Below are 12,868 nucleotides of genomic sequence, written 5' to 3'. Positions count from 1 at the left end.
GCCTAAATGGCTCTCATCTCGTTCTGGGTCTTGGGAGGTTCTCTAGCCAAAATGGTCTGGATTTCGTGCTGGAGGAGCTGCACCGTTCCCGCGCCATCCTGGTGGCCCAAGTAAACTACAGACTCCTGCCTTGTTCGGCACTTACTGGCCTTGATAGTTAGGCCTGCCTTCTGCGGGGCCTGAAGCACTTCTTGGAGGTAGAGCAGGTTGTCTTCCCGCTGTATCAGAAGATTGCAATGAAGACTAGATAGATGGCACTGAAAGCCTCCATCCCAGCCAGGAGCCAAACGACTGACCACTGAAAGGTGGCAGGACCATTCTTTAACCCAAAAGGCATCACCCTAAACTGGAAGTGGCCCACTGGAGTGAAGAATGCAGACCTTTCCTTAGCCCCATTGGTTACAGAAATCTGCCAGTACTGAAGAACTGTAATTTTCATTCTCAGGGAATACTTACTGATAAAAAAGAACTTGGCACAGAAGCTGAAAATATGAAAAGACATCTTTGTTAAATTTAATAAGTGAGGCCACGTCACACAGAAGCCGTAGCAACTGAATGAGGTAGTCTGAAGAGTGCAGAAAACAGAGGCCTTTTATATGCTTAGGGTTACAAACTTCAGCATACAAGTAAGGGGCAGTCCTAGCTTTTGAAAGCATGCAAAATGCCTAACATTCCTTCTTACACAAGCCGGACAAACCCATAATAAAAGGACCACAACCCATATCATAAACAGACCATAAAAGAAGGAACAGGAAACAGATAAGAAGCAGGATAAGGTGTGTGTGTGTGCATACCAAACTCTACAATGTCCTGTGCTTTGATCCTCAATCTTATCAGCTAAAGGGCAGGAACTGGTTTAACCAGGTCAGCTTCAGGCAACAGGGTCAGTTCACTCAGGTCAAACAGGAGTCAGCATGAACCCAAGCTAAGGTCTACATGTCCTTAAAAGACTAGTTCAGCCACAATCATGGCCTATGTGAGGGCAACCACAAAATGGCTGCCATACACAAAATGGAACCCACGGGTTCAGAATTCACAGAACCTCAGACCCTCCTTTTGCCCTTACATAGGTAATCACTCAGTCTGTATTTGAATAGATATCAATATTATCCGTTATTCCCTTCACTAAGGCATTATTACTCGAGTTATCTTTCATGGAACGCAAGGGATAGACTTCGTTGGCATAAATAAACATAGTCTGATATGCCCATACAGACCCATTGTAACTAAATGACAGAACCAAATAGGGAATACCTCTATCTGTAGTACGTGGCATAAGACCACACACCCAAGAATTAGTGGTGTTCATTACTAACTGGTATTGATGCTGAAACTGTACAAAGGAATTATTCACAAATTCCGACCTTCTAATCTGCTTGTGTTCAGGTAAGATATGAAAAGAATGCAAAGAAGTAGTAGTAGGAAAAGACATAGGTTGGGAGGTGGGTGCAGAAGTCAATTGGGTAGTGAAAACAATCCAACCCACAAAAGACAACGTCATGCTTAAAAATACTAGAAAACATGTTATTAAGAACATATGGACAACAGGCGAAAGTAATGACCACTATTTCAAACAAAATTATAATTTTCCACAACTCTAAGCATAAAGCAAATCCTAAAATTATCTAGTAACATTTTGTATGGCTCCTATGCATTTCAGTAACTTATTATATGTTCAGGTGAAACAGTGGTGATCCTTATTAATGCTCTCAGATGAAAAGGGATACTCTTCCACAGAGAATGGACTTTATTCCGCTTTTACTAAACAGAATACTACTTTAAAAGAATGTCAGCAAAACAGCAAAAATTAGTCTCCTAACACCCATTTATTGCAATCACACGGGAAATACCCAGAGTCCGTCCAAGCCTCTCCGGCAGGCTTCTATTGTCCATGAAAGCCGCTTCTGTTGTTTTCTTCCGCATAGGCCGCTTCATTCAGGCCTTTCATGAAAATGGTCCTTCTCAGTATCCGTTGGAGTGCCCTCCTGGCAAACACTTGCAGCTTATTTGAAAGTCTCAATGTCTCAAGGCAGTGCACCAATATCTCTCCTCTGCGGTAGGCACTATAGATAGTGTGCTCTCCATTGATCATGGGCACAGATCATCTCATGCAGACCCAAGTACTATTAATCAGGAAAGAGCAACAGGCTTTCATACTCAGCAACACTTTCAGACTCCAACACTCGCTTTTCAGTGTCAGAGGATGCTCGGGCTGCTCTTTCATTTAATCATAGGTACCACAATGTAGTGCCTTTTTCCAATCCTGGATCCTCTGGTGCACTGCCTTTCCGTTGGCGCAAAGAAAAGGGGAGGGGGTGTGGCCAAAACTCAGGCCAAGGGGCTCAATGGACTGCCTACTGTCAGAGGTTACCAGCACATGACAGGTGAGAAAACTGAAACTTCAAAGCAACAGATATCCTTCTCTTTTGCTCTTTTACACTGAAATTCTGGTTCTGTGATGTCCAATGCCGTCTGATGGAGCAAGTTTGATGCTTTGGAGGTACCATTGATTGCGCGCTGGCGATTGCTTGTCCAGCCTTACTGCTTTCTGGGTGCTGGGACTGTAGCTGACACTGATGGGAATAAGCTTTTCATCAAAGGTCCGCAAGTTATTATGACTTAATCCCGCAGAACCGAGTGAGGTAGGAAATGGGACACATTTGTTATTTTCTTTCAATTTAGTACAAAAACAGTTTGTTTTTAACAAGAGGATTGCAAGCAGGTGGCCTGCAATCTGCGAGGGAGTGGCCATGCGCCATGAGACAATTCTGGTCTAGAACAAACTGTCATTCTCATAGAATACAAAGACAAAGGCAATAAGCAAAACAGTGCCTCTAATTTCTTCAATTGGGTTTCCATGTGAGAGCATATCCTCTACCATCTAAGGGTAGATAACTATATGAGAATTTTATCTAAATGGATGTCCTCACACATAGTGACATCGTCTAATGGGGTAAACACATTTTTTTCTCTCAATGATTAAGTCTAGGTGTTCCTAAATTCCTTATCTAGAACATCTGAAAAGAGAAATCACATGATACAGATTATCAGGGACATGTAGATAGCTCCCTTCTAATACCTGTGCATCAAGTGCACTATGCAATACACAGGCTAATGATCAATATGTGGAAACTTGTCTTATAATAGCATTGAGTCAGTTAACCAGTCCATCACTACCATGACGGTTAGACTAGAAAACATCGAGTTAGGCCTAAAGAAAATTCTTTAAAAAACAGTCTAGTCATACAAAAGGGAATTATACATAATATAGGGGTTCCTAGTACATTACTGCAATCTGGAAGTGTGAACCTAATACAATAATAATAATAAAAGAAGGCTAACTGGTGAAAGGAATTTGGAAAAGGGAAAATGGGACTAGGACACAGCTAACATCCCCAATTACTAGGGACGATGCAACATCAATCAGGGGAGAAGTGAAGAAAGAAAAATCTATAGGAAGAACAAGAAATTACTTGGGTGATAGTCAGGCATGTGACACAACACCAAGAGTGGGGGTGATACATAAAAAATCAAAATAGTTCATGATAGTCAGCGCTACCGCTGGCCTCTACACCATATACGGTAATCTTAGCTAATGTTCCAGTTCCCTTCTTCAGGGAAAAATGAAACCTTGTTTCCTTTATGGTACAAAGCCATACTTTACTTAGGAAGCAGAACAAAACTGACTAATGTAATATAAAAATGAGGTCACCATGTACAAGAGTCACAAATCTATAATTTATCCTTACGTCCAATTCAGGATACATAATTTTAGGGCTGCCTGTTCCTTAAGGGGAGGGGCAGTACGTGACTAACAGCATGTGACACACTTTGATTCTGTATATCTCTTTTTTATTTTCCTTCAAATACCATTAAAGCCAAATTTGACATACACTGATGAAGTGTTGTCTGTCTTTCTGTGAAATTTAGTGTCAAAGCAAATCTACCCAACTGTTTGCAGGATACACATCGTCATGTATATCCCTTCACAACACAGGTAAACTTGTAATAGTATCAAAAACAACAACATAAAACAAAAAACATGCAAAAAAAATGCTCAAAACGGACATGTCAAGCCATCAGATATACTTGCTGTATATCAAGCACAAAAAACATAGACAAGACAATAGCATATGTAAATGAGCGGCGACACACACACTTCAAGTCCTTTACTTTATGCACTGTGAACCTGCAGCCCAAAACTCAAGATTTGGGCTTGCTTAATTTGTCAGGTTTAAAATCCTCACCCTCCTTTTGACAGCAAATCACCATTTAGTGGACATTTGGCTGTCAAATACAACCCACTATGTCTCTTCTGACACACAGGACCCGCAGGAACAATTCATGATAGGACCAAATTCACAAACATAAAAAAAAAACAACACATGAACATTTCTTCCCAAAGGCTATGCAAAAACACATCCCTTTTTAACCAACCAAACTCACGTGTCTTGTCAGCCTTAAAATCACCCAGAACAATCCATGAATGATCTGTGGGCAGAAGCAAAAAAAAAAAATACACAACACGCAAAAGAGAGACATTTCTCATAACATACAGACATCAATTATAACTTTTAATCAGAAGACAAAACATAATACACATGAACAGACACAAAAATAATTTTTCATTACTTAACTGTTACCATCTTGTCAGTCAGCTTGCAACATTAAGCCATTTTAACTTTCCAAAAGTAAAATTCTTTCACTGACACTCCATGTTATCTTTGCGCCACAATTCGTTCTCACTTAGGCATGTAGCCTTCAAAATTTCAATAAAAAGCTTTGTCTTATTTTCTGTCTAAGACTTAATGCAATGTTTCATTTTCGGTCAAATAAAAGCAACTAGCAGACATTATTTTTTTAGAGGCAGAGATACAAATATATCATTTCTGCAGAGCATTTAGCATGTGTTGGGACTTTCAAAGAATTCTTTTTCATATTTTCCCTTTGGAATTAAGTTCTTTAATTTTGTGGAGAAACCAGAAGCCCTTCCTTTTAGAGGCCTGTTTAGCAAGGTCATTCTGCATTTCACAGAGACAAGGCCTTAATTTAAAAGGTCACAAATGTCAACATGACAGCCTCCTTCCATTGTTTACAGGGAAACCAAAGATAGCATCTCAGCGCGACTTGAGCCAGCTGCAGCTTCTTCTAGCCCCCACCCTCTGCTCATTCTGAGGCTGACAAAGGCAAAAGGCCTTCCTAATTCCTCCTAACTTGCAATAATTTACTCTATTTTGAAAAATAATGTCTCCTTTTTAGGCGCTAAAAATTATCTCAATTCCCAGATTATTAAACAACATTTACTGTGAATAATTCACAGAACCTAATAACACACATACCAGTTTTAGAACAAATGCTTGTTGCAATGGTACTTATTTCATCAACCTTAAATGAATCTCACTGGGCCATTTAAAAGCAAACCCCAAATGAGGACAGACTGCAAATTTGTATTATACCTAAATGTATGCATTCACTGAAGCCTAAAAGCACTTTAAAGCTATTATAAATGGCGAAAAGACCCCAAATCGACTTTGATATTTGGGGCGCTTAAAATAAATATCCTATAAGTATGTTACATATTAATCATCCTCAGAATGTTCTTTACACATTACAGATATTAGACATTAGACATATCTCATGTAAATCCTTAGAAAAATGATTTTTTTACGCCTGCGCTAAGTAAAATGTCATATGCTAATATCCTCATTATGCAGTGCAACACAACTCAAATTAAATTATAATGCTAGGAAGTCGCAGTATGAGCATTAAGCTTCATGAATAGTAAAAAACGAATTTTGTAGCACTTATTTTTAATAATTATTTTTCATAATTTAATAATTATTTTTAATAAACCCAATCATTTTGGCTAATTTCACATATAAAAGCAAGCTGCATCCCTTATTTCAGACATAAACAGAAAGGGGTGAAACACTCAGGACACACAATACGGTGCGCTTTAGCCATGCATTTCATAAATAGCGCCAACGCTATTCACTTACAGAAATTGCACTAATGGGAAAACCACATAGACATTTAAACACAAATTTAACCCACAAATCAATACTCAGGACAGAAACCAAGGACAGCCCACAGACTGTACTTAAACCAAACCATTTGTAAATACTAGTTGTAAGTCATATTTACAAGAAACGCTTCTCAATTGTGTTTCAAAAGACTGCAAAAACAGCCCAACAGACTGATGTATGTCCAAGAAGCGAAAATACACTCAATTCACTAGCTTTGGCTAGCAAAACATCAAAAAATCGCTCTGCATATCTTCCTTCATAACATGGCGCAAAACAAAGTATCCTTATATGTATTATGTCATATTTTAATTCCCTGGGGATACAAAATCACCAAGGAAGAAATATGTTTGTAAATCTAAACCTATTTAGATATTCCCTCTAGGGAAGCCGGCTAATTTACTTCACATCACACCTTCCAAATAAAGTCACACATTCTTCGTATGTGAGCTTTTAAACAGGCATGCCAAAAATATTGCAAAATATACAATATTATAATCAATGTAGTACTTAATGTACTTTTCGTATGTGCACCGTTCAACTAAACCAAATAGAGAAAATTCTCCTCATTACTTGTTCTACACAAATTGCAATTCGCATATACAAACCTATACAAATCCAAAGTTGGCCAACACAAATTCCATAGTTCCAAAGTTACAGTCCTAAATTTGCTAAGACCAGGCATCTTATAGCTCACTAATCTAGCTTCAAACTTCAAGGGGTTTTCAAAAACGATATGCTCGCAAATATACGCGACCCTCGGCTTTGGTAATTGCAATAACCAAATCAAAACCAAGAAACCAGACAAAGTCGTGGGAGCGACCCACTTGTACTTCTTATTTTTACTAATCAAAAGGTTATCCAAATTCTAACTGTCAAGTTCTACATGACCTAACGGTCTTTTTTAGAATACTCACGCCAAATAGGTTCTCAGTCAGGAGTGACATCATGTGGAGGATCAAAATCAGGAAGATCAGAAATATACCGGGCTGTGAAGACAGAGAATCTCCAGAATACTCGTGCACAAAGTAGCAGAGTCCCATCCTCTCCTCCTCAGTAGATTTCAGTCTCCTGACAAGATCACTCCTTCAGAAAGTCACTTCTCTGATGAAGCCCACGTTGGCCGCGCCATTTGAAGAACTGTAATCTTTATTCTCAGGGAATACTTACTAATAAATAAAAAAAGAACTTGGCACAGAAGCTGAAAATATGAACAGACATCTTTATTAAATTTAATAAGTGAGGCCACGTCACACAGAAGCCGTAGCAACTGAATGAGGTAGTCTGAAGAGTGCAGAAAACAGAGGCCTTTTATATGCTTAGGGTTACAAACTTCAGCATACAAGTAAGGGGCTGTCCTAGCTTTTGCAAGCATGCAAAATGCCTAACATTCCTTCTAACACAAGCCGGACAAACCCATAATAAAAGGACCACAACCCATATCATAAACAGACCATACAAGAAGGAACAGGAAACAGATAAGAAGCAGGATAAGGTGTGCGTGCTGGAGGAGCTGCACCGTTCCCGCGCCATCCTGGTGGCCCAAGTAAACTACAGACTCCTGCCTTGTTCGGCACTTACTGCCCTTGATAGTTAGGCCTGCCTTCTGCAGGGCCTGAAGCACTTCTTGGAGGTAGAGCAGGTTGTCTTCCCGCTGTATCAGAAGATTGCAATGAAGACTAGATAGATGGCACTGAAAGCCTCCATCCCAGCCAGGAGCCAAACGACTGACCACTGAAAGGTGGCAGGACCATTCTTTAACCCAAAAGGCATCACCCTAAACTGGAAGTGGCCCTCTGGAGTGAAGAATGCAGACCTTTCCTTAGCCCCATTGGTTACGGAAATCTGCCAGTACTGAAGAACTGTAATCTTCATTGTCAGGGAATACTTACTAATAAAAAAAAACTTGGCACAGAAGCTGAAAATATGAAAAGACATCTTTGTTAAATTTAATAAGTGAGGCCATGTCACACAGAAGCCGTAGCAACTGAATGAGGTAGTCTGAAGAGTGCAGAAAACAGAGGCCTTTTATATGCTTAGGGTTACAAACTTCAGCATACAAGTAAGGGGCAGTCCTAGCTTTTGAAAGCATGCAAAATGCCTAACATTCCTTCTTACACAAGCCGGACAAACCCATAATAAAAGGACCACAACCCATATCATAAACAGACCATAAAAGAAGGAACAGGAAACAGATAAGAAGCAGGATAAGGTGTGTGTGTGTGTATACCAAACTCTACAATGTCCTGTGCTTTGATCCTCAATCTTGATCAGCTAAAGGGCAGGAACTGGTTTAACCAGGTTAGCTTCAGGCAACAGGGTCAGTTCACTCAGGTCAAACAGGAGTCAGCATGATTTCAAGCTAAGGTCTACATGTCCTTAAAAGACTAGTTCAGCCACAATCATGGCCTATGTGAGGGTAACCACAAAATGGCTGCCATACACAAAATGGAACCCACGGGTTCAGAATTCACAGTACCTCAGTACCCTGATGTTAGGTCAGACTTTCTCAAGAACCTGGCAGCTCTCAACAGGACAAGGAGCTCATCAACTCAGGGGATGGGTGAGGATCAGTCTTGGTGACTGAGTTGAGCCCTCTGTAATTCACCCAGAACCGGAGTTCTGATGTGGCACCTAGTAAGGTGGCCTTAGACACCAGAACCACAGAACTGGACCAAAGGCTATTGGAGTGCTCAATCACCCATAACTCCAACATTTTGGAGACTTCATCATTAATGCTGGCTCTCAATTTATCAGACAGCCTGTAAATCTATTTTTTTGTCAGGCATGTTGTCCTTGCTGTCAATGTTGTTGGTGCACCAAGTGGTGATCCCTGGGGTAAGTGAGAAAAGTGAAACAAACTACCCCAGCAAATGGTGACTGTTCCTATGTTGTTATGAGGTAAAGATAGGAAAAAGTAAACCCTTTCCATTGCCCCATCCAGGTCCTTGGAGGGATAGGAGGTCGGGGAGAGGCTCACTCACCTCTTCCACCTTGTAATCCGTCACCAGGAGGTTAGCTCTGACCTCTCAAAGTGGGGCTTGAGACGGTTCACACGCAAGGCTCTCAGAGGGTTTCTGGGGTTTTTAGGTCCACCATGTAGGAGACCTCCTCTTTCCACTTCATAGGGCTCAGACCACCAGTCCTGCAAGGCCCGAGTTCCACTGGCTCCATCACTTACATTTTTCGACCTGGCTGAAACTCAACCAGAGTGGCCATCTGGTCATACCAGAGTTCCTGAAGCTCAAAGGGGCTGAACCCTACTGTGGTACATCCCTATAAGTATACAGGCATGGCAAGAGGATGCCCCACTTCTACCTCAAGGGCTCGGACCGGCCTGTGATCAATCCTTTGCGGCTCTTGTTGAATCTTTCACAAAATGATTGGTCTGAGGATGGTAGAATGTGGGGAGATTGTAGGTTACTCCACACTCATGCCATATTGACTTTATGTACGCTGACATGAAGGTGTTACCCCAATCAGACACCATCTGTTTGGGGAAACCCACCCAGGTAAAGATCCCCATCTCAGAAGCTGAAAACCATTTGTCAGTGTAATCCGCACCGCATGGCTAGGCAACAGATCTTTAGGGGAGTGGACCTTCATTTTTCCACTGGACACTGTGCTGTCGATGTCACCATTGCTGCCAAACCATGAAACTTGTTTGCCTCTCAGATCCTGCTCTTTGCAGATATGAGAACTTTCCATTCTTCCAAGGCCCTCTGGGTTGCTGCCTCCTCTATTTTGAGGTTGGCCAGCTGTAGTTTGGATTCCTTTCAGCCCTCCTGCCATCCAGTACCTCAAAGGGCAGGTTGCAGGATGACACATTGCTCCTCCCTCTGGCCAGAGACATTACTCCAGTGGGCAAGGTGTCCTCAAGGGCTGCGGTTGGGGGGTTTCCATCGTACTACGGCTCCTCCTCATACTCATCCTCCTCCTGACCTGTAGTTAGCAGCTGGTGCGCCTCCTTCCACGCCAGATGGACTTTCTGGAGCTTCTGCATTTTGAGCCCTTGTTTACTGGGAGCCAACACTCCCTGCAACATCTTTTCAGCTTAACCACAGTGTAGCTCTCCAGGTTACTGAAATCCATTTTCATGCTTGGATGCAAGAGTTACAAGTGCACAAGTCAGGCAAGAATGGGATTACAATTAACAAAAGAAAAATAGCCAATCAAGGTGAATTTAAACAGAGGTTGAAACTGATGTCAGACTATTTTTGTGGGATTTTAGTTTTGCACAAACTCCCGGAGTGGCACTGCACAAACCGCTGAACACCAATGTAAGAGATTGAGAAATTGATTGAGAGGGATTGAAGCCCCACTTAGGCAACAGCCACAATCCTTGCAGGGTGAACTACAAAACTCACTAAATTAACCTGTGCTTAGCCCTCTGGTACCTTGTCACAAAGTAGTCAGGTTTAACTTAGGGGCAATGTGTAGAGAATGTATGCAGGACACAAACTGTAATAAAGTGAAAAACCAACACAAGAAACATTCCAAACCAATTTAGAAAAATACACTCAATTTTACTAAACAAAATGATATCAGAATGACAAAACATCTAGTCTGTAGAACGAGAGATATTGACTTTTAAAGTTATTCGTAAAAAGAAGCGCCAAAAGCACAAAGCACCAACTGTGGTTATCTGGTTCTGCTGGACCAGGAAAAAGTCACAAGTTCAGGATGACCGCAATAAGGCATGGGTTGGACACAAAGGCGAGGTTAGTCTTGCTGACAGCTGTCCATTATGGTCTTGATTCTTGGCGTTTGTTCCGATGAGGAGCTGTGCAGTGCTGCGATTTGAGGCCGCTGCTCAAGAGCTGCCAGGGGGCATGATGTGAGATCCTATGTCGAGCTGCATGGAACCGACAGTTAGGCAGGGAGGAGTACGCTGTGATGCAAGCCAAGGGTTCAGTACCTGAGGAGTACCTCTTGGGGATCAGGACTCGCTACAGGTAGAGGTCAGCAGCAGGACTCAGGTTGGTACAGGCAGATCAGCTGGGCAGGTGCATGGTTGCCTCTGAAGCTTGTTGTGCCTCTGTATCTCATATAGGAGGTCAGCCAACTGACCCTTGGAGTCTCTCTGGGTAGCCTGGGAAGAAAGCAAGCAGGTCCAGTCATCCTCCTCAGACAGCAGACCAGTCCTTCTTCTGTAACTTCTATAGGTCCATGAATTTTGAAGATTGGTGCTAGGGGTTGAATATTGTATACTTGATGCTAGTCTTGTATGGGGGTTTTCCCTGTTCTACCCCCACATCTGTTTCAGGAAAGTTCTTCCCCTCCCCCTGTCACGGCTCCAAACTGTCTAGAATTGACAAAAGACAGGTCAGGTCTTGTGTCAAATTCCTTTGTGTGTGCAGGAGACAAAACCATTTGAAATGTAGGTGGGGTTGGGTACAACCCTTTCCAGTAATCCTGCAAGGATGGCCTATCCTGTCCACACCTAAGCCCCTTTTGGGTTACTGTCTGGAAGCAATACAGAAACACTGACAGAAGAGCCAATTAACAGTTGTGTGACCCAGGACATCTACAGAAGGCACAAATGGTTAGGACAAGAAGATGTAAACTTTCTAACAGTTGCATTTTCAGAAATGTGGCTTAAAATCCAACTTTACCATTAAAGAGGATTTAAAATTACAATTTATCTGTGTGTAATCAGCATATCTCTATCTACTTCTGCTCTAAAGTTTTCACTTATTAAACGTAGTTAGGTAACCCAGTGTTTGACAAAGGGAGGGATAGTCTTTACAACAGTGAAAAACAGCTTTAGGAGTTTTTCAATGCCAGGACATGTAAAACTTGAGGACACATTTTCTAGTTTAAAAATACAGTACACCCTGCCCTATGAGCCCTTAGGGTGTACCTTAGGTATGACTTACAAGTATTAAAAAGGAAGGTTTCAGACTGGCAATAGGTTTATTTTCATAGGTTGAAATGGTAGTTTAAAAGAGCTGTACTGCAGGATGCAGTGGCAGTGGTAGGTCTGAGATATGCTGCAAAAGGTTCATTTAGTGGGTGGCATAATAAGTGCTACATGCCAACTAGTAGCAATAAATTTACAGGCCTTTGGCACATATATTACCATTTACCAGGGGCTTACAAGTAAATTAAATATGCCAAATAGATGTAGGCCAATTTAACCAAGTTTGAAGAGGGGGAGCATCTGAACACTGATTAGCAGTGGTAAAGTGCACAGAATCGTAAAGACAACAAAAACAATTTCATCAAAGCAGGAGGAGTGAAGTCAAAACGTTTGAGGAAATACCAAGCCAAGGATGCCAGACTTAACAATACGTAACATACATAATGCACAAAAACGTCAAAGTATGAAGACTGAGGTAGCAATGTTAATACTCATGTCTTAGACCATCAAAATAGGTGGCCTGGCATGGAATGCTATAATCATTGCATCAGATTTAAAAGTATAAATAAATTAGAGCACAAAAGGTGTTCGGAATTTATTGGGTGAGATTATTTTTGCCAATTACAAGATTTGCACTTAAAATGGAACTCAACTGGGGGCATGGCTGGCAGCCAACCAAGATGGCCGCACCCTAAGTACACCACCCGCCACATCCCCGATTATAAGCCACACAAATCCGTCTGCCAAGGTTTAAAATACAACCAGAGACACTACACCATTGAACGTCTGGAAGGCGTTGGAGTAACCCACCTCAATTTACCCCGGTGAAGCGGCCTGTGACAAGTGCGGCGGTATGGATTGCTTCATTGGGAGGGAGACCAGCAATCATCAAGGAGACCGAGTGGGAGAGTGATCAAGGCTGCCCCGTATCCTGACTGCCATGGAACCAGCCCGAGAACACGCAACACTGGCAAACGAGACG

This window comes from Lissotriton helveticus, chromosome 2_1 (genome assembly GCF_964261635.1).
Source record: "Lissotriton helveticus chromosome 2_1, aLisHel1.1, whole genome shotgun sequence".
Classification (NCBI taxonomy): Eukaryota; Metazoa; Chordata; class Amphibia; order Caudata; family Salamandridae; genus Lissotriton; species Lissotriton helveticus.
Note: the sequence above shows the minus strand (reverse complement) of the source record.